General features: G+C 41.0%; 1 protein-coding gene across 1 annotated transcript in view; it reads right to left on the bottom strand.

The window, feature by feature from the left end:
* The window catches only part of PAK5 (p21 (RAC1) activated kinase 5), a 314862-nt gene extending 294813 nt beyond the window's left edge, over positions 1 to 20049 (bottom strand). Inside the window, exon 1 of the mRNA XM_030872576.2 lies at positions 19567 to 20049. The gene's annotated coding sequence lies outside the window, so the exon portion shown is untranslated. The remainder of the gene's footprint in view (positions 1 to 19566) is intronic.
* Between the last annotated feature and the right edge of the window lie 3053 nt (positions 20050 to 23102).

The raw sequence follows: 23102 nt of genomic DNA, 5'->3' as shown, positions 1-23102 counted from the left end.
TGCCTTTGTTATATGAGAGTTCGCTTAGTTAACTGTGGTGGCTAGTACAGAGTTATATACTAGGTTGGTCCCTGTGCTTTATATCAGATTCCAAAGCTGTTAATTCTGAGTTAAAGTGGTCGAACCAGGTGAGGACAGACACAACCAGACTCTAGTAGTAAAATCTTCCCTACAGGGTCACAGAGCAGCTGGGGTCATCAGCTACCTTTGTCACATAAAATTCAGTTGACACTTCTTTCTTTCTTTTGGGGGGGGGCATGCCCACAGCATGTGGGATCTTCGTTCCCTGACCAGGGATCAAACCCCTGTGCGCCCTACAGTGGAAGCGCAGAGTCTAACCACTGGAATGCTAGGGAAGTCCCCAGCTGGCATTTCTAAAACAAATATTCAACTGCTTCTGTTGTGAAAATTAAAACAAGGCTGAGTTTCTTTTGAAAAGAAAAGCAAAGAAAAACATAAATCCAGAATGAACACTCCCTTCAAATATATTTCTACTCACTGTTCTTTATATGCCCTTTGGTCTGGAAGAAAATTATCTCAGAAAATTTTTTTTTCTGGAAAGAGAGGAGAATTTAAGTCTTCTCTTTATTGAAGGAGAAAGTGGTGGAATATATGTATTTTCAAGAAGGCAACCCAACAGGAGGTAAAAGGAAGAGAAAGAGGGGGATCTGAACTGTCAATCCATCAGCATGGGACCAGCAGCTCACAGGGCCAAGTTTTACAGGAGACTAGGGGTCTACAAGAACCAACAACGCAAACCATGTCAGGGAAAGCAAATACACCTGAACAGATTCACATAGACCCTGATGTCCTTAAGACCACTAATATTTAATCTCTGAATGGACAGATGAAATTATCATAAAGTACATATCTGATAAAATTCCATGAAAAAGACTGGAAACATTATGGTTTCAGAGGGGCTGGAATGAGAGAATTCCAAGTCTGTCACTTTCTCAAGAATTCATGAACATCCCAAACCAAACAAAATGGTAGGTGTACAATGTTGAAACAGAACCCAGGCTGGCAGATAGGACTGTAGAAATAATACAAAAAAGGGACTGGACATCATTTCAACTAAATAGTAACAGCCGAAATAACAGTAGTTGCCAAAGGTGCTTCACAATTGGTCTTGTTCAAAAGTTGAACCTAATTAAACATGAAGCTATACAGGGCAACACAATAGCAAATCACAGAGAGGAAAATATACTCTGCGTGAGAAAGCCAAAGAAAGAATCAGGGGAAGTTGAGGGCTTGGGTGTATATACTTCGAGTTATTTCCTATGACAGTCAATATGCCCCTGCTAACCCACATAAGTTCATTTCCCTGAGAAACATTTAGGTTGCAATTGTCACTGATTTTCCTCCCATTAAGTTAGGTTCTGAATATGCAAATGACTTTTTATTATAATTTCATACTAAATCAGTATATCCACACAAATCTATTTCTTACCAAGGTTCCAAAATAGAAGCAGCTGTACAATGGCAAAATTAGGACACCAAGATGAAAAGCAAAGATTACCAGAGGATGAGGGAAAAGGATGTATAGTATCTTTGGAAGCTGCTATTTCCAGGAAAAACAGATATTTTCCAATACAATCAGTCCAATCAATCAGGGCTGCCAAAACTATGTGACCAGAGACATTTCACTGGGCCAGAAAACTTTGAAAGAATATAATTACATTGGGAAATTTTACTTTTATTCACGCTAAGAAACAAAAATTTTTTCATGACCACATCCACTGTTCCTGCTTCTGATAAAGGCATCCTGATAACCCTTATGGGTCTTCTCTATCTCCACTCTTCATCCAGGTGGTTGGGGAAAAAGAAACTCTACCCCTGACTTCTGACTCCAGGGATGGGTTTGGATTCCCTCTCAAGGGGGTCAATGAAAAACAAACGCATTCCCTCAGGTGACATGAATTAGACTAGGAATGGGCACTGTCCTGTGACCTACAAAAGCAACACCGGAACTACTGAAATTCAATCCTGAGATGTGGAATTCTTGGGCTGGTAAGCATTTTCTGGATTTTGAAATTAGTAGGAACTAAACCTAGAGCAGTAGGGGTGCGGGTGGGGGTTAGGAGAGGGGTTATCTTGTCAGCAGAATGGGAGAACCTGCCTGAGAATGCAGCCCACAAAGAAACATGCAGAGCTGAGACATGGGGAAAAACTGGCACCATAATAATATTTTTGAGCTCCTGATCCAGCTGTATTTCTGGACTCCTCAGCTATACAGATGAATAACTTCTTAGTTTGCTTGGTACCCTCTGACTTGGATCTTTGAGTTGAGTCTCTTTCAAGCAAAAGAATCCTGTTAAAGATATTCATTCTCTACTTCCCATAGCATCTGGCTGCAAATACAACTTTAGCCTATAGGGAATACACCCGGAATCCCTCCTGATAATTTCAACTTTCATGAAAATGAATCAAGAGGTAGAGATCAGGAGAAGGAAAGCTTATTTTCTTAAAATGCATTTGATAAAATTCAAACCTCTCCTATGTGCAGACGGCCACTCTTACATTAGATTCTAATTAAATTGGGCCAAACTTCTTTTTTCTGGTAGATACAAAGAAAATGCACACTTAGAGTTTTAACTTGCAGCCACAGTTTCATTAATATGAATTGGCGGAAGTACATGAAGATGCTAGGTCTCTGGATCGACTGACTCAGTCTCTGGATTTCTGCAGAGAACATTTCATACCCTCTCTACTCTCCTGAAGACTACTGTCACCCTTGCCTTGACCACCACAACCTTCTTCCTCAAACTGAATAGATAACTTTGTCTCCTTCAAAGATAAAAAGAAAAACCTTCAGACAGGAACTTTCAGGTTCCCACCACCAAGTTTCCCAGAATCTATCCCATCCTCTCTTTTATTCCTCTTCCAGGAGAACAAACATCTTTGTCTATTTCTCCATGTGTCTGTCCTCCGGGTTCATCTCTAAATATTATCAATGATCAGGTCTCTCAACTGCATGTTCCATCTCCAACTCACAACTGAATCCATCCTATCAACATTTAAACATGCTCCAGTCGATCAATTTTTATATAAAATGCTCTCTCTCAATCCAACATCCTATTTAAGCTACACCTTCTAGAACTGTCTTCACTCACTGTCTCCTTATACACCTGCTCACCATCTCAGTGTCCTCAAAGGAGAAATGAAGGCAATGTGCACCCCCATGGGGCTCACTGTTTTAATTAAGGGACATGAACAGGTAAAATATTTTACACAGAGCCCAACAAGTAGTCAAGTTTCAACAAGTCACAGTATTATTATTCATTCATGTACAGCTGACCCTTGAACAACATGAGTTACTTACAGGCTGGGTTTTTTTCAACAGCAAATACTACAGTCCTAGTATTAGTTGGTTGAATCCAGGGATGCAGAACCTTGGATACAACCAACTCATATAAAAAGGGCTGATTAGGGAATTCCCTGGTGGTCCAGTGGTTAGGACTCCATGGTCTCACTGCCAAGGGCCCAGGTTCAATCCCTGGTTGGGGAACTAAGATCCCACAAGCCACGCACTGCAGCCAAAAAAAAAAACAAAAAACAAAAAACAAGGCTAACTATAAGTTATACATAGAGTTTTGACTGTGTGGAGGGTCAGCACCCCTAACCCCTGTGTTGCTCAAGCGTCAACTGTACTTAGCAAAGATTTATTGAGCAAGTCTATGTGAACGGTGTCATGTGAGATGCTTTATTATAAACACATAAAATCTAGCTTCTTCCCTCAAGCCTCTCACAGTCCAGAGGGAGAGGAAGAAAGAGAACAGAAAACACACAATTACAAGGCATGCTGATCCATTCTACAAAGTCTGGACCAAATCAATGGCAATACAAGCAGAATCACTGCAGAATGCCATGCAGGCTGTGGACTACAGCAATCCAGGAGGCCGCGTTCACATGGACCAGATGGGAATGATGCACCCCGAAGTTTTACAACACGGAGGTCCTGAATATAAAGGAACTAGATGGTGAGCCTTGAAGTTCTGACTAGGAAGGGCAAGTTCAGGTTCAACAATTTGAGCCACCAAAGATGATAAATAAGGGCTCAATACTGATGATCCAAAGCCTATTCAGGACCACTCTTCTACTGGCTCTGACAGCTCTCCCCAAATTTCTTCTCTTCATTCCTTTAGGAACACCAGAAATTATGAAAGGATTCTCTACAGGTTTCTCTGCTCCAGGTGACAAAACTTCAGCAACCAAGGTGTTGTCTGGTGTGAGAAAAATCTAGAAGGCTCCTTGATATACCAATGAGGATGAGTTTCTTAAAAACCGTATCTCAAATCCAAGGATTAACAGCTTTATTTTAAGAGTACAATGATCTGGGGTCTGCTAAGCCTGAATATCCTACTGGCAATCACTGATAAGACCTTGTCAACTTTGGATCCCCTTGTTGCCCCACAATTGTTTGAAGCAGAAGGCTGATTTGAAAATACTTTCCCAACCATCCTAAACCACCTCAACTAATACATTCTCATCAAGGGAACCATCTGGGTTATTTTTGAAATCCCCCTACAGCCTGCTAACTGCCTTCCCAATGTCCATTCCTCACTTCCTGTTGATCAAGTACATTTCAACACCCAGTTAAAATTCACCAACATTTATTGTATACCCACATATAAAGATGACCAAGAATTGTCTCTCTGCCCTCAGCATACCTGTTACACACTCTTCTTTCTCCATGCAAAACTATTTTTAGTCTGGGATTTCTAGCAAGACCTAGACTCAAAATCACGTTTATTATCCATGCCAATAGATATAACTTTTATTTATATTTTGTCCAACTTTCCCTACTTTCACGATATCTGTTCCCTTAAAAATGATCATGGCATGAGCCACATTATTTGGGACACAGAGTTCCATTAATGCCTGGGAGGAGATGACTTAACCAACTGGTTCACCAGTGCCCTAAAAGAATGCAATTGCATTACATGGGTAAATGATTTACTCCTGGGGAATATTTTATCCTTTCTGCTTCATCACAAGGTCAATTGTAGCCTTACTTCTGTACTTCTGTCTAATGTTTTTCAACATTAGATGCATTTATCAGCTGCATGCTTAATTATCTAAGCCTCCAATTCAGCACCTATAGTTATATTATCTCATCCGTTTGGAAATGACGTTGAGTGCAACTTACTCTGGCTCCATGCCCTTTTACCCATCGTACATGTGCTATCCTTGTCTACACCAATTGATGGTCCAATCGATACACTCTCATTTGGCTAGCAAAGGATAGGGTCTTTGACCACAACTTCTGAAAGATCTCTGAAGTTTTGCAGGAACAGGCTAAGGGGACAACAGGTATGGATACAGCGAGCGCTTTTAGTCCATATGCCTATGACTTCCAACTGCCAGTACACAGATACTCACTTCACCATCCCAGTGGATGTCTCATGTCCAAAACTAAACTGATTTCTCCCCCAGAAGCATACTTCTCCCAGTCTTCCCTTTCTTAACTGAAGATAATTCCATTCTTAGAGTTGTTCAGGCCAAAACCCTTGGCATCATCCTTGACACCTCTCTTTGTCTCCTAACTCATACCCAATCCTGAGGAAACACCGCCTTCAAGATATGTAAGAACTGGGTCACTCCTCACCATTTTCACTGCAACAAGCCTGGTCAACTCATCATCATTTCTTACCTGAATTTACCACAGCATCTCTCCGTTTTCATGCTTTACCCCTCTCAAGAGAGGCTAAAGTGACTCCTATAAACTATGTCAGATCCTGACCTCTGCTGAGATATCTCAGTGGTTCCCATCATTGTCAGAGAAAAGCCCAAGGTGTCTACTTCTGCCTCTAAGGCCCTACTGGCTCTGACTCCTCACCTCCCTGACCTCATCTCCTTCTGTTCCCGCCCTCATTCACTCTGTCCCAACCACACTGCCCTCCCTGCACTTTCTCAACCAGCCAGGCATCCCAGCTGGGAGCCCTTGCCTGGGGCTCCCTCTGCCAGTGATGCTCTTCCTGATGAATCACAGGGTAGTTTACACACGTACTTCCCTCCCCTCCTTCAAATGTCACCTTCTCAATGTGGTCTATCCCAACTCCACCTATTTAAAACTGCACCCCTTCCTGCCGGCATCTCAGCACTTCTGATCCCCCTTATCAGCTACTTTTTTCAAAGCACAGATCCCCTTCTGACATTCTATGCATATACTTATGATGTTTATTATTTACTGTCCGTCTCTCCCTGCACAGGAGGAACTTTCATCTCTGTTCACTGATGTGCCCCCACGTACTTAAGGGCCACCCCAAATAAACACACTAGTGCACAATGAATGTCTGTTGAATGGATGAATAACTAGCTGGGGATGGTCACTGTAATATTTGTTTCCTATTTTTTATCTAGCCTGACAAAAGACAAAGCAGAAGCAAGCAGACACCATCCTAATAGAGAGATCCAATTATTTTTCATTTTAATCCTACCAGTTAAGTGATTAACTTAGGCCTAAGGTTTTCTGTTTTATAGTGACATCTACAGTCATTGCATACCCTGGTCTATGTAGAAAACTGCCCTAAATGAGAGGCAATGTCTGTGCTCTGTGCTTAAAATAAAATTGAGGTCTGGGGGAAAAAAAATGGAGGGGGAACCACTTTCTAAAGTCTTCTCTCACTCTTCTAGCTCAAGCAAATAAGAACTCTAGGAACAACTCTGGAATTTTCTATCTCGTTTGTTTTTCATTACTTTTTAGTAAGGTATAGGGATATCATTATTCTCAGTTGCCCGAGGTGATTCCAATATTGATATTGAGATTTTTCCAGCCATTCTATAGAATGCATATCATTTATAAGGTTCTACTTTACTTCTGTGGGTATATTTGCATTCTGAATGTTTTAGATTCTCCAGATGATAATATCCTATGAAATATGATAGCATCCCTTTGAGTTTTGATAATCCCAGCTCCAGTGCAAGCTCAAGACCATATGATTTCTTTTTCCATTTTGGTTTAATTCAAACGAAACAGGATTTTTTTTTTTTTACAGTCATCCAGTGTTGATAAAACATTGAAAAAGTTAGTTGTTGAAGCCTATTTACCTATACAAATATTCCCATCAAATACCCCCAAATTCTATCCTCTTGAATAAATTTCATACCAGCACAGGAGGCTTAACTCTAGACTCCTTTTCTAGGATGAAATTTTTTAAATGCGTGTTTCTATATAGATAGATTTTTTTTTTTGGCCGCACCGCGGCTTGTGGGATCTTAGTTGCCTGACCAGGGATCGAAGCTGGGCTCTAGGCATTGAGAACGCAGAGTCCTAACCACTGGACCACCAGGTAATTCCCAAATGCATCTTTCTAAAATGTCATTCACCTTATAGTTTAAAAAATTGGCTCATATTTTCAGGAAATGGGATGAAGAAGGAACAATATATAAGGCTAAAATGATCCCAAAACATAGAGCAATCCTCTCCTCTAATCCAAAGAGTACAAATTCAAAAGGCTTCAAGGACCAAAAGGGTAACACAAACAAGTAAAATGGCCTGATAATACACAGTAGGGAGTGGCAGGGACTGTGGCAAAGTGAAGACTCCAAACATGGTCAGTGTTGCCAAATTTTGTATTTGTGTATGATTTTGTTGTAAGAGAAGCCAGAAATCTGGATTTTTCAGAGCAATTTCACACTATGTGTGCCTAACATAACACGTCTAGGCCACAAGACTAGAAACTCTGCTCTAAATTGGCATTGTCAAATGTTTAGTACCTAATAGAATTCACAGTGCTCTCCTATACCTTCCAGTTTTTAAAGGACAGCTCAACTATATTTCACAGATAGTAAAAGTCTCCAGTTGCTGTTCCCTAATTCCTAGTTGTTAGTGGGCTCTTGGCGGTAAGTGTTTCCTTCAACCAGTGTAGACTGCTAATATGCCAACGTAGGTACTACGGCAGGAACCCAAGCAAAAGTAAACACAAACTGCTATCATAGAGACTATCTATATGCTGCCTTTAAAATCCTTGCAGTTATCACCCTAGAATCTTCTATCTCTGGGAATCCTGTCACAAATACATTTGACCAGAAGCCTGAAGAGACCCTGGATCCCACTTTAAGGAACCCCTTGCTTGGACCACTGGCTTTGATTAATTTCCATCCCAAGCCTTCCTGGTTTTTCTCACTTCATAGCGCATCTGTCACTATGGAAACAAGTACCAAAGACTAGGGCATAACTGAATGAAACCCCAGGTTTCAGAATAAAAATCAATTGATGTTCAAGCAGGGGTCACATCACCAACCGAGAATATCTATACCAGGTTTGAGAGAATGGAACAATAGTGTAAGTTGCATCTAGTAATCAGGTAATTATTCTCAATGTTTTTCAAGAAGCTCAGTTTATTTACACTATTGTTGGAAAGCTGGCTCCTAGCTTATGGTTTGCTTCATTACTTTATTCGGAATGTCTACTTTATATCCATAACCAATATTAGAATTTGTCTCTATCCAGAAACAGAGAGCATTAATCTTTCCTTCCATGTGTCTTTCTTTTACAGAAAGTAGAAAACAATTACTAGCATACAACTTTTTCTTTTTCTTTTCTTTTTTTTTTTTTAAGGAAATGTATTAGATCAAATCATTGCTAGGTTCCATTCCAGAATTTTAAATCATGGAATTACTGTTTTGCATTTGGATTCATTTTTTAGCCTAGGTAACATCCATCCATCCACAAACTCAAAAAGACCTGACCTATGTATGTATGCATAAAGCTAGGTGCTAGGGACACAAAGTCAAAGAAACAAGGTATCTTCTTTGGAGTTCTCAGTCTAGTACAAGAAAGGAATAAAGTTAGAAAACATCTGCAAAAACATTCTAATGAGTGCTATGAGAGGTTTCCCAGAACCATGTGGAAGAATTTGGAAGGGGAGGGGGGTAGCTGGTAGGAAATTTTCAATGAGAAGCTGATCATCAGATGATAAGATGTTCATTTTGGGGTGGGAATGAAGACAAAGACCAGATCAGAAGCTGACACCATGTCTAACTGAGAGATGATATGGGGAGTGACAGTGGGGCCAGAGAAGGGCACGTTCAAGAAAATTAAGTTGATGAGATTTAGGGACTCCTTGGGTGTGAGGAGAAGGGAGAATAGAGCCAGCTTGGAGCAGTAAGACAGGACACAATTTGGAGGTAGCTGTTATCTTCAAAACTCTCATAAAGGGTAAAACAAACTACTTTAACTCAAGTTATAAATAATTGTTCTTCAAATATTACTGGAAAAATCTTTTTGTTTCCATATCTCTAAAATCTAGAGAAAAAGAACGTTGTCCTAAAAACCACACAGGAAGAAAGCCCTACATTCAGTTTCTGTAAGATTTTCTTCCCTTTAACTCCCCTCCTCCATCAGTGTTTACATTTTTAGAGGTTAAATTATACCCAGGTAGCAACTGCTCCTACTTTGGAGGAAGAAGCTTTCTTTGAAACAAATGAAGTATAAGTTTTCTACTCTTTCCTTCCAAGAAGCTCTCTTCCTGGGTCAGTAAACTGCAGTGGGGCTAAATTTGTTAAGGGGGCAATTCAGTTGACAGTAAAGAACAATTAGCTGGGAAATACATTTGCATGACACAAATGACCATCCTTAAAAGCAAAGGTATCATGTTCCATCTAGAAAACAGCTAAAGAGTTTCTTAAATAGCATGTCAAGCTTGAATGTGAATTTGAATTGAGAAGTGAAGCTAACAACTGCTGACTCTATCACAGATCTATTTGCGATTGAAGGTGTGAGTGACGGAGCTCTCCCCCATCCTCCCTCCATCTGTAATTTATTAAAAGAGTGATGGAAGCAAAAATGTTGGGATAAAGTCATCTTGATTCAGTGGGACAGTGATATAATGGAGGTTTAGGGATATGAACTGTGCTTTATAGGAAAGACAAAGGGACTCTTCACTGAAAATTTACCTTCATCACCAATGACACAAATGGCAATTTCCTTGAAAACTGTTAAGAGGGAATCCCATAACTGACATCTATTTTAAAACGTAAATTAAATTTGCTTTTTATACACGCAACCAAAGATTGATTTCTGGTTTTGATCATACGGTTAATCATAATACTGAACACATCAAGGCAGTGAATGCCTTTCCCTTTTCTTTTCCTGGGGAAATTTACATGAACCGAAATGCAAAATCAGAGGATTTGAGAGTCAAAGAGGGTTGATTAATCCAGCGATTCTTAAATTATTGAAGGTTCAAGGACTCCAAACAAAACTTCTTAACTACTGAGTTGCCATATGCAACAGTCTATAAGGACACTGGATTCAGATGAGGCAGGGTTTGACTCCTCTGCATGACGTTTTGCCTTGAGTAACCTACTTTATAGAGCTCTTATGATGATTAATTAAGATACACAGGTAGGGACTTCCCTGACGGTCCAGTGGTTAAGACTTCGCCTTTCAGTGCAGGGGGTACGGGTGTGATCTCTGGTCAGGGAGCTAAGATCCCATGTGCCTCATGGCCAAAAAACCCCCAAAAAACAAAAACATTAAAAAAAAACAGAAGCAATATTGTAACAAATTCAATAAAGACTTTAAAAATTGCCCACATCAAAAAAAAAAATCTTAAAAGATACACAGGTAAAATACTTGGATGAGGGCTTAACACATCTTGCTCAACATGTTAGCTATAATCACAGGAGTGCAAGCTACTTTTCTTATAATCTACATTGCTGCTGCATGAGTAGCAAATTTTGTGTGTGTCTGTGTACGTGAGTGCATAACTGAGTGTGACCTTTTTAAAACAGTTACCCAAGCAGGCCCAGTCCTAACATTTGAGAGGGCAACAGCACCAATGGACTCTCAATGGCTATATATCTAAATATTTAAATATGATAAATCAAGCTAAAAATTGTTAAATAGGTTCTATCCGCCTAGCCTGATAAATATGTCTCCAAAACAACCTAGAAGCCAGGTTTAAACTTAGAAGACTGAAGTGTGATGAACTGGGAGATTGGGATTGACATATATACACTAATATGTATAAAATAGATAACTAATAAGAACCTGCTGTATAAAAAAATAAATAAAATTAAAAAAATTAAAAACTTAGAAGACTGGAATCCCAGGATGTGGCTAAGTAAGTGGATCCAGTCTCCCACCCTGCCGCCTTGCTCTTTCTGCCCTGGACTTGAGGTCCTGGGTGTGGACCACGAGCTCCATCCACACCTCCCACTAATAAACAGTCTTTCCTTGACCCACCTGGGGCCCCGGAGCCTCATGAGAGGGAAAGTCCAAGGTCCCAGCTATGCAAAGCAGGGCACAGTGGGGGCCAAGGTAGCACATGGGCTCTGAGTGGTGCAGGAGGGCTTGGCTGGAAAGGTACCCAGAGGCTGAAGAACACATCAGGTGAGCTCTTTACTAGGCAGTATCCAGGGGCCCCTCTTGGTAATTTAAGATTTCCTCTGTCCTGTTTTTAGTGCAATTAACGAATAATTACCTTTTTCTTTGCTTTCCATTTGCAAGTCTTCTTTCCTAAGGGAAAAGTTTATAAACAGTTATAAAAGCAATGTAAACGTGAGAATAACCTGAACAACCACAGACATTTCCTATTTATGATGAGACTGATCTATGGGTGATTTTTTAATATTACAAGTCAAAAGTTACTTGAGCCCAGAGCCCAGTATTCACAGTGGACTAAACCCAAACATGACTATAGGACTTGCTCAGTGTAGTATAATTCAGAATAAAAAGAAGCCTGGACTTGTGCTGGGGCCCCATCCATTTCCAAACTATATCTCTTGCTTCCCCTAAACTGTTTCTTTCGGGTCATCCTTTCACTGGCTCTGGTCTCACCTGAGAATGGTGTCTTCCCTTCCAAAATCCTGCCCATACATGAAGATCAAGTCTGAAAAGCCAGCTTCCTCAGGACATGTCCTGCTAACTCCAGAAGAAAATAGCATCTCCTGTGTGGGGCACCATCATGCACACTGTACCACAAACCTTGTGTTCTTTGTGATTCTACCTTTCAGCAGATGTTCCCTCTGAGGCGGGGAGGTGGGGATGCCTGCTATTCAACCCTGTTGGTCCCCAAGCCCTGGGCTAATGAACATTTTTATTCTTTTTGTTTGGTCTGGCTTGGGTTTGGTTGTTTAGCACCCATACCGTCTTTTTTGATTCTCTCATTGGAAAAAGGGTCATGGGACTGCAAGTCAAGGTGCCTTCCTCTCCCTGATGCCAGGTGAACTGGGGGATGGGGCAGGGGGAAGCTCCAAGTACAAAAAACGGTGGGCTGGGGCCTAGCCTGGGCAAACTGTTTTGTTTGGAGCCTGTTTCTCTAGTCCATGATATCTAGACTCTAGAGCTGGCTAGGCTCTGATTTGCTTCCAAGCCTGTTTTTTGCTGCTGGTGGTGGTGGTTTTTGGAGACACCCCCATTCCTGGCAATTCTTTTAGCTATCTGATAGCCTTCTAGTAACTTCTTTTTGCTCCAGTTACAGAGTTTCTTTCACTTGCATGCAAACTAAGAGTCATTGCTGACACACTTGGCAGAGCCCCTGACATAAGACATAATCAATGGATGTCACATAAATGAATCCTTATAACCTAAATGTGTATCGTTGCCATATTTGTAAAACAGTGTTTTTTTCTAACTCACAATATGTTATCATTGACTAAATTTTGAAAAATTCAGAAAGGTATAAAAAATATAAGCCATCCATATTTCTACTGCCCAGACAATGCCTAACTTTGGTTTTTTTTCCAGTTTTTTTTTTTTTTTTTTTTTTTTTTTTTTTGTGATACGCGGGCCTCTCACTGTTGTGGCCTCTCCCGTTGCGGAGCACAGGCTCCGGACGTACAGGCTCAGCGGCCATGGCTTACGGGCCCAGCCGCTCTGCAGCATGTGGGATCTTCCCAGACCGGGGCATGAACCCGTGTCCCCTGCATCGGCAGGCGGACTCTCAACCACTGTACCACCAGGGAAGTCCTTTTTCCAAATTTTATATGCCTATCTGTGATATTTCTGAAACACATATCATTGTAATGCAGTACTGCATTTGGTTAATTCCAGTTAAAATTGTTGTGAAGGTTGTTCCTTGTTATTACATAATCTTTGAAATGATCACTTTTAATATGTGTCATAGTCTATCACTTGGGGGACTTTAAAATACCTTTAACCCACCCCCACTTTTTTTTTTAATAAATTTTATTTATTTATTTATTTTTGGCTGCATTGGGTCTTTGTTGCTGTGCACGGGCTTTCTCTAGTTGCAGCGAGTGGGGGCTACTCTTCATTATGGTGTGTGGGCTTCTCATTACGGTGGCTTCTCTTGCTGTGGAGCACAGGCTCTAGGTGCGCGGGCTTCAGTAGTTGTGGCATATGGGCTCAGGAGTTGTGGCTCGCAGGCTCTAGAGCACAGGCTCAGTAGTTGTGGTGCACGGGCTTAGTTGCTCTGCATCATGTGGGAATCTTCCTGGACCAGGGCTCGAACCCGTGTCCCCTGCATTGGCATGCGGATTCTTAACCACTGCGCCACTAGGGAAGTCCCCACCCCCAATTTTTATATAGATTGTTTTCAATTTTTTTATTATTTTAGAATATTATAACAAACAATTCTCCATGTAAGTTTTTGTCTGCATCTACTTCCTTAGCAAAAACTAAAAGAAGAAGCCAGAGAAACAGTGTGTCAAATAATCTGAACTTTTAAAAGCTTTTGACATATATTTTTAAATTGTTCTCCAAAAAGGTTGTATCATGTAATTCTTCCACCAGTAGTAATGTGAATGTCCTTCTCACTGTGTCCTTGCCAGTACTAAGTATTTTATTTATTTTTATTTATATATACGTATATACATTTTGCTGGTTTAATCCATGAAACATGGCATCGCATTTTTGTTTTAATTTCCATTTCTGTGATTAATTGTAAGGATATTTATTAAATATGTATATTAGCATTTTTCTTTCTTTTTAATTATTCAGATATTTGGGCAATTCTATTTTCTACTTACTGATATCTAAGAGTTCTTCACTGTGATTATTATATTAACTGTTCTGTCACGCTCAGAGACAGAAAATATTCTTTTCCATGATTACTTTTTGCTTTAAACTGTATTTTTTTGCATGCAAAAGTTTAAAATATATTCAAATCTATCTTTTGCTTTGATTCGTTCCATTAATTTTATATTAAAAAATTACTGCCCTAAAATTAATACATATTTTCTTCTGGCTTTCTCACCTGGCAGATAAACCTTCCAATTTGGAAAGCTAGTCTAGTGAGTCATGTAAACAGAGGTTCTTAGTTGAATGTTTTCTACATAATTAGCCAATTTCCTTGACTCTTTGGTCAAATATTCCTGTTTCAAAATGCTTTCTCCATCACAGTTCTGTTTCCAAAAACTACCTGAGTCTATTTCTAGACTATTCTATTCCATTGAGCTATCTATTGATTTTTACACCAGTACTATTCTGCTATAATGATTGTAGTTCAATGATCAGATTTATTTTTATTTCTGGAAGGGCAACCCACCCCAACCTCCATATATATTCTTTTGCAAAATTTTCTTGACTAATGTCATACAATTATTCTTCCAGATGAATGTTAGAATCATTTTGACAAATTTTCCCGAATCCCAATGCAATAAAACTATACAATTATGCTGGAAAAATAACCATATCATAATATCTATCTTTCTATCCAAGAATAAGGCATGTTTTCATTTGTTTGTTTCTTATTTTATGTGTCTGAGTAAAATTTTATAGCTTTCCTACGTGAGTCCTTAGATTTTTTTTCCAAGTATTGATATTTTATGTACATTTCCTATTCTTCTTAGATAATATATATTTTTGTGGATTCATGAACAGAGTCATTTTCTACTGTATTTTTTAGTTGGTAAATACTGGCATTGGAGGTAATCCTTGATTTCTGAACATGTATTTTATAACCAACCACTTTACTGACCTCTCTTATTAGTTTCTTTAGGTTTTAATTGACTCAACTGTATATCCATTGCTTTTAAACAAAATCAAGATACAGTGTCTGATTTCTTCCTTGCTTAGGTAAAAAGTAATACATAAGCATATTCATTAAATGATACTTTTATTTATTTTTACAAATCACCTATTATGCAACTACTAAAATGACATGAAATTGAGGCCACCCTAGAAATACAAAATGTAACCTGTGTTCCCATGTTGAACCACCTTCATTTCCCTCAGGTACTCAGTCTTGCTATTCAAAACTACCAAAAAGGGCTCTAAATGAGAGAGATTAAGTCAATTCTCACTTGGATTAAACAGGACAGATAAAACAATTCAGCTGGTGATTAAGAATTTTGACAACTGTGGAAGACAAAGAAACACACCAGGAACCTGTTTTCACATAAAGAGCAATCTGTCTCTTATTTTTAACCCCAGAGACAATAGGCAGGATAATTTTTAAAGTAGAACAGAGTCCACCTAGATATATTCAGAAAGCAACTGCATGCACTTCTATATATGAGCAGATTCTTTTTTCCCCAGAGAAGCATAAGTTTCCTATTTTGAAAGATCAGGATAATAGTATTTAATTATTAATTCATCAAATATTTGTTGTGCATCTAATTTGGGTTCTGTATTACTGGGAAAGACTGGAGAGCCATCTGTAGTAATGAGTAGGAATAGGGATGAAAGAGAACCTGGCATATAACAAAAGCTCAATATATAATATTATTAATTATTATAATTACACATCAGGATTATTTATTGTTACTATTAATCTCTAGAAGGCTAAAAGTCTGGTTCACCACTGTCTTCCTAGGGCCTAGCATGGAAAATGTAAATGTCCAACAAATATTTGGGAAACTCTGTTGACTGACATTTTTACAAAAGCCTCAGTTGCCAGAAAATATTTTGACTCAATTCTTAACTTCCCACTTAAAATCAATTCTTCGAAGATGCATTTGTTAAAGCCAAGAAAAAGTCAGAATGAGTTTCTAAATTGCTCTTTTTATATAAGTAGTAAAGAAAAAGTTTCTAAAAAATCATATCTTTAAATTGGCACAGAAAAATGCTGTGAGGAGGAGTATTCATTCCTTCACTCATTCACCATTTATTAAGCATCTTCTACATGAAAGACACAAAACAAAAGGCCATCACAGAGCTTAGACATTAAATGAATGGCCAAAGAAATAAATAGGAAACTGCAAATTGAGGTAAGTGCTATGGAAGAAAAGTAGAAAGGTGATGATAGATTTGGGTTGGTGAGGAGAGGAGATCAAGGAGGCCCAAAGCGGGAGTAGAGCTTGGACTGGCAAAGTATAGGGGGAAGTGCTTGGGATGTTCAAGAAACAGGTCAGTATGACAGGAGTAAGAAGAAGAGATGCCCAAGATGAGGCCAGCCAAGTCCCCAAGGCTCCAAGAGTCTCTGGAAACTGTCCCAGGTACATGAATGCATCTTATGCAGGGGACTGACATGATTCTATCTGTTCTGGATAAAGGATTGGAGGGGCCAAGCAGAGAACCAGGAGTCTTGTTAGAAAGTTATACTAGTGGACCAAGTGAGACATGAAGACAACTTGAAGTTTGATGGTGGTGGCAGTGGGGATGGAAAGAAGAATCTATCAAGATTTTAGAGATATATGTAGAAGACAGAATTTGCAAGAATTTGTGATAGTTTTTGATATGGAGTACAAAGGGAATAGAGGTATCAGAGGTGATTCTTGAGTTTCTGGCAACTCCATGGACAGTGGTGCCATTTACCAGGATAAGAAAGATTAGGAAGGTGTTAAGATCGGGGTGTTTTTGTTACTGCTGTTATTTTTGTTGTTTAATATGGTTTTCTGCTCTTTGTTTGCATTGCGTTTGTGGGGTAGAAAAAAGGGAGGAAGGCAAACATTAACAAATCCATTTGGGACAGGGTATGTCAGGTGTGTTACCTGTACAAGATTGAAACCCTGGATTGACTTGGTTTCCAGACAAGTGACATTTGTATAAATGAGATACCTTTGAATGCTGCTCTTCCCTACCATGTTTGGGTATATAAAACCTCAAATATGTTAGCTGAATTAAATAAGCTTTAAAGTCTTTTCTGAACCCATGCTATTTTACCTTTACATCCTGCTGGTAGGCTGACAAAATAATAATAATATTGTCATTAAATATAGATAATAGGGTGTACCAGGCTGAATAGTGTCCCCCCCAAATTCATACCTAACCGGAACCTAAAAATGTGACCTGATTAGGAAATAGGGTCTTTGCAGATGTAATCAAGTTAAGATGAGGTCACACCGAATTAGAGGAGCCCTAAATCCAATATGAATCCAATGCGAATGGTGTCCTTATTTACAGAAGGGGGAACTCCACCATGTGAAGATGGAGGCAGAAATTAGAGTTATGCTGTCACAAATCAAGGAATACCTGTGTCTGCCAGAAACTGGGGGAAGCCAGAGAGGATCCTCCTCTTGAGGCTTCCGAGAGAGCATGGCCTTGCCTAAACCTTGCTTATGAACTTGTAGTCTCCAGAACTGTGAGAGAAAGAATTTCTGCCGTTTTAAACCCTCTAGTTTTTGGTAATTTGTTATGGCAGCCCCAGGAAACTAATACAGTTAGGAAGATTACATGAGATCACATGTTTGAACTTGTCTAGCTTAATACACGGCACAGAGTACGGGCTAAACAAACCTCCATTTCCCTTCCTCTTATAACGATCACCACCATTGGTTGTGGTTTAGATTATGAGTAATCCACACACCTACCCATTTAAGTCTTAAGGCTAAGTCTTACTAGTTCTAGACTTGTCTTACAGATGAGGAAACTGAGGCTTGGGAAAGTTAAATAACTTGCCCAAGATCACAAAGCTAAATATGAAAGCGTCAGAGCTCGAACTCAGCTGTCTCATCACCAAGGTGACTAGACAGCCTAGAACACCTGCCTCTTACACCTGCAACATTTTAGCAAAGTGAAGGAGCGGGGGGAGGCACAGTCATACTGTTTTCAGTGCCTGCAATTAAAACTCATATTATTAGCAAAACAACAAGTTCAGGGACCTAGTACAGTCAGTCTCTACCCATTCACAGAGGAGCACAAAAAACGTCATTATAAGAGCAATTCTATCAATGAATTTGCCATCAACTTCTACTGCTTCCATTAGCAGTGCGTCTGCTTTGCACATATGTATTCCAAGTCAAGGTATTATCATCAGACTGGACATTTATGGCTTTACTTTAATTAAATGCATTTTCTTCTAGCATCTCCCATTTCATTTTGATGATACTAACTCATTCTTGCCACCTAAGGAGCCTATAAAAATAAATACTGTAAGTACGGAGGGAAGTGTCTCTAAACTTCAGATGTCGCAGATGTCCATCCCTTAAATTATAAAGCAAAAAATAAAAGCATATTCTAAATTTACCTTTCCTCCCTAACTCAGTGAGTTGTTGGGCTGAATAAAACAGACATACAAATGTAAGGTGCAGAGCTGTTATTATGGGGTGTCAATTTCATAGAATTCTAGTGTAGGAGGGACTTCTAAAGAGTGGTCTAGTCCATCTGGACTCAGGTTAACATAGTATCTACCTAACCCCAGAAAGGAAAGGGATGCACTGAGAGGTTTTGTGAGTTACCTAAGACCCTATGGCTATTTCTTCGTCGAACCCTGTGGAATGCCAGGTTTCCTGATTTCCCCAAAAGTGTATTCTGCCTTCCAAACTGTCATTAACTATTAACGATGACACCTTCCTCTGGCTTTGTGCCAACTTTTTTTTTTTTAATTAATTTGGCCTTAAAAAAAAAAAGATCAGCATAGAAAACCCCAATGCTTCAAATTCCCTTAATTGATACCTAATGTTGAATTGCCTCGCGTCCCATGTTTAAAGCTCCAGATACACACACATGGGTTTTAGAAAGGCGAACATGCTTCTCCTTCAAACTGGGCACTGATGATCTCTGGACTTTTCAAGTTTACCCTCCAGGAGGTCGACATCGCAGGCAATTTTGACAAGAGTTTGGATCCTAGATTCTCTTCCACGCTTTGTCCACACCCGTGCCCACGAGCAGAAGTTCTCTCTCTCCATTACAACCCACCACGCGCACACACGCATACACCAAGGCAAGTAACAAAGGAAAACACAGCCCCATAAAGGCTCAGCTATTGCATCCTCCAGTCTACACCTGCCAAGAGACAAAAACCAAATGGGGATCCTGCCCTGGCAATATGTCCAACACTTCTCGGGGGAAGCAGGCACCCTGGCACCCCCCGGGCGTGCGCGGCTGTATACACAAAGAACTGGTGCTGGGCTTGCCAGCGGTCCGGGGGACCAGTGCACTCCCAGGACTGGTATCCGAGATTCTCCCCCACGCCCTCCTGCCCAGCAGAAAAGAACTACCCTTTATTTGACCCATAGAGAGCCCAGGCTGGATGGCAGCGCATGGGTGTGGGGGGCTGGGGGGGGCGTCCCCGGATCCTTTTCCTCCAGCCAGCCGGTCCCCAGCCTTTGGCATCTTCTAGGAGATGCACAATTGCGCGCTGTCACAGACGTCCGCTTCTCATCCTCTCCCGGCAAACCAAGATGCCCGGGTCCCAGCCGTGCGCATCCCCGCAAGCGCCCGTCCCCGCGCCCGTATCCACCCAGGCAGCCCCGCCAGGCGCGCCTGCCTACCTGGTTGCTGGCTGTCAGCGCGGCGGCGGTGCCTCATCCTCTTCTCCTCCTCGGCTTCTACAACGCTCGGAGCGCCATGTTCCGGGTCTCCCCGGGCGCACGCCGGGCAACTACTACTGGCAGGGTAGCGGCAAGGGGGGCGGGGGCCAGCGGGAGGGGGTGGGAGGCTAAGCCAAAGCTTTCTACTCTCCACGCAAGCCTCCCCCAGCTACTGAGCATGCCCAGCTGCCCGGCTTAGCACTAGGAGGACTTTCCAGGAGCGCACGCAGCTGTTCCGGGTTTTCGTGGCAGCCGGCTGGAGGCAGGCAGTAGCAGCTGCGGGGTGTGGGGGTGGAGAGGGGTCGGGGGGAGGGTCGGGGGAGTGTCTCCACGTCGCGGAGCTCCGAGCTAGAGAAAGCCGCCTTTCGCCCATCCGCTCACACTTCGCCTCTGCCCTCCTCGGCCCGGCAGCTCCTGCACGCCTCCTCCCCACACACTCCGGGTTTGCAGAAATTTTGTGCAGGACCAAAGCTGAGCTATGCTTAAGGGGAGAGCAAAGGGAGGAGGGGCGGGGCTGAGAGGCAGATCCTTCCGCTAGCCTCATTGCTATCACCTGGACCCGTGCTTCTCAAACTTCAAGGTGCCTAGGAATTAAAATGCATATTCGGATTCAGTTGGTCTGGCCTGGGGTCTGAGATTCTACTGGCCAAACAAGCTCCCAGGCGACGTTGATGCCGCTGGTCCTCCGACCACACCGAGCAGCAAGGATCGAGAGAATCCCTCTCTCTGTGACCTCTGAGTGGCCCTCCTTCAGTCAGCCACCCCAGAAACGTTCGCTGGCACCCACAGAGGCCCCTCCTACCTACAGACGGTTTGGCATCTAACAAGTGAAGATGCCCTCGGGATGTTGTGCCCACCCGGGAGGAATCTCAGTAGGGCTGGGGTCTGAGTGCCCAGCACAAACTGGATACTTTCTGACTTAGAATTTGAGGCTTAGGGGAAGCTGGACTTGTCCATGCTTACTTTGCTAGTTGGGTAGCAAACTAGTTGCTAGTTGAGCCTCTACTCAAGTCTGAAACAGCCTGCCTTGACTGTCCCCTGCCTTTTCTGATATGGGACAAAAGCTCAGACTGGGCATCAAAGTGTCAATTTATTGTACATGTAATGGTAAGGCTGGGCTTGCCCAATTAAGAAGACTGACAGAGCATGATAAGAATAGGGCATTTATGTACCAAGAGATGACAGTGCTTTCTGATGAGTGATGTTTGGATTGAAGCTTGCAAAGATACCTTGTGGTTCACCTTAAATCCCTCGGTTGCCCACTCTCTTCCCAACCCCTGAAGGCTCCAACATCTTTAAGAATATTTACTATACAGGCTACAATGAGAGAGATTCACAAAACCAGTCGTGCATTTTCAACCTCGGAAATGAAGAATTCACTCCCTTTTCTGTCCTTAACTGCCCCAATAATACCCTCAGAAGCTAGCGATATGGTATCTGATCCCACAACTGGATAGCAGATTAAAAATAAAGGTTTGTATATGTGGGTACCCTGTTACACTCAATAACTCTCAACAGTTTTCTAGTTAATGGTACAATATTTATCATTTCCCTCTTGTTTCCCATTTGCTCAGTACCCTCTGGGTAGTAGCTGTCATATCAAAACAGGAACCATATGATAAATGGAGGATTATTTTTCTCCCTCAATATTCCTATGTATAAAGGAGAAATATGTCCTGGTATGTCATACCCTGTTTTTCTGTTTAAAGGAATAGGAGTCTCTAAATCCATCTCTTTATTTTCTAAGTCGCACACATAGCCCTAACTACCCACCTACCACCCCCACTCCCACTCCCACAATTATTTGCATAAATATTTTCTGTTTTTTACTTTCTTGTATGTGTTCTTGCACAGATGCAAAACCCATAAATTATAGAGGTGTTGTTTATTTGTGATTGATTGGTATCAATCAATTAAAATTTTGCTTTGAAATATTGAACTTCACTGACTTAAACTATCTTTCCTGTCCTACATAAAGCTTGTGTTTTTGTGGTTGTGTCTACTGGTTAAATACTATGATTATTGTTAGTTGCCTCAAATTCATTTAGGAGTTATGCAAGGTAAACATTCTAAATGAATAGTAATACTATTTCTGTAAACACTGCATTGCACTAGTTCCTAGGGGTTTTCTTTTTTATACAGACAATGACATTTCTTGAGAGTTAAGCAGGCAAGATACTAAGGACCAACACTGGTGGGTGGGAGATATAGGGGGCAGGGATGGGTAGAGGTAGAAGTCAAGCTATAACTTGGCCAGTAACAGTCTTGGGCCCTCCAGGGAGCTCTGGAGCTAGGATGACCCTTCAGAGTTGTCCTGAGTTGGTTTGAGTTGTCCAGTCCTTTATATAATAACATTAATTACTGAGTTTGAGCTGCCTTGCAAGGGACTTGAACTTGAGACAAGGCAGCTCCCTGAAGCTGAGACAATCCCTGAAGAAGAGAACAGCTGGAGGCCTTCTTCTGGCAGTAGTTCCACAGCCGGAGTAACAGGTCTTTTATTTAAGGGGATCTGGGGAATACGTTACTTTGTCCACTACACACTAATATATTTATTGACTATATCAATTTTAAATACACAAACTAGGACTGCACTAATTTGTCAGAGGGATTCCAAAACTTTATTTTTAAATAGGTAATAGACTTTCTCCAATGCTCAGTACTAAAAGTTGGAAAATAACCTGTAATCAGCAATTGGGAGTTGTTGGAGGAGGTAATTGAGAGGACACGACCTCAGGTCAACCCCTGAGCTGGATCTGGATGACCAGAGGCTCCTCACCCCCTCCCATGCCCTTGAAATGTACACCCTTCCCACTGTTCCCACAGTGGGAGCCGGTTCCAAGGACACATGAGAGAGAATGTATTGTTGGGACCATCAGAATGGGGTATTTGACTGAACCTGAAACCTCACTTCATAAGGGACTCGAACCCACAATCTTCCAACTGAAACCGCACAACTCGTCTCAGAACTTACTGGAGCTCAGTTTCTTTAAGTCTGGCTACAGAAAGAATTCAGTGAGAGGCAGAAAGTGATAGGTAAGAAGTAGATTTATTTCACATAAATCACAGCAACATCTTTTTTGACCCACCTCCTAGAATAATGAAAATTAAAACAAAAATAGACAAATGGGACTTAATTAAACTTAAAAGCTTTTGCACAGCAAAGGAAACCATAAATAAGACAAAAAGACAGCCCTCAGAATGGGAGAAAATATTTGCAAATGAGGCAACTGACAAAGGATTAATCTCCAAAATATACAAGCAGCTCATACAGCTCAATATCAAAAAAAATAAACAACCCAATGAAAAAATGAGCAGAAGACCTAAATAGACATTTCTCCAAAGAAGACATACATATTGCCAAGAGGCATATGAAAAGATGCTCAACATCACTAAGTATTAGAGAAATGTGAATCAAAACTACAATGAGGTATTACCTCACACCAGTCAGAATGGCCATCATCAAAAAATTTACAAATAATAAATGCTGGTTATAAAGC

The sequence above is a fragment of the Globicephala melas genome, chromosome 15 (assembly GCF_963455315.2).
Source record: "Globicephala melas chromosome 15, mGloMel1.2, whole genome shotgun sequence".
Lineage (NCBI taxonomy): Eukaryota > Metazoa > Chordata > Mammalia > Artiodactyla > Delphinidae > Globicephala > Globicephala melas.
Note: the sequence above shows the minus strand (reverse complement) of the source record. Positions and strands in the feature narration are given on the sequence as shown.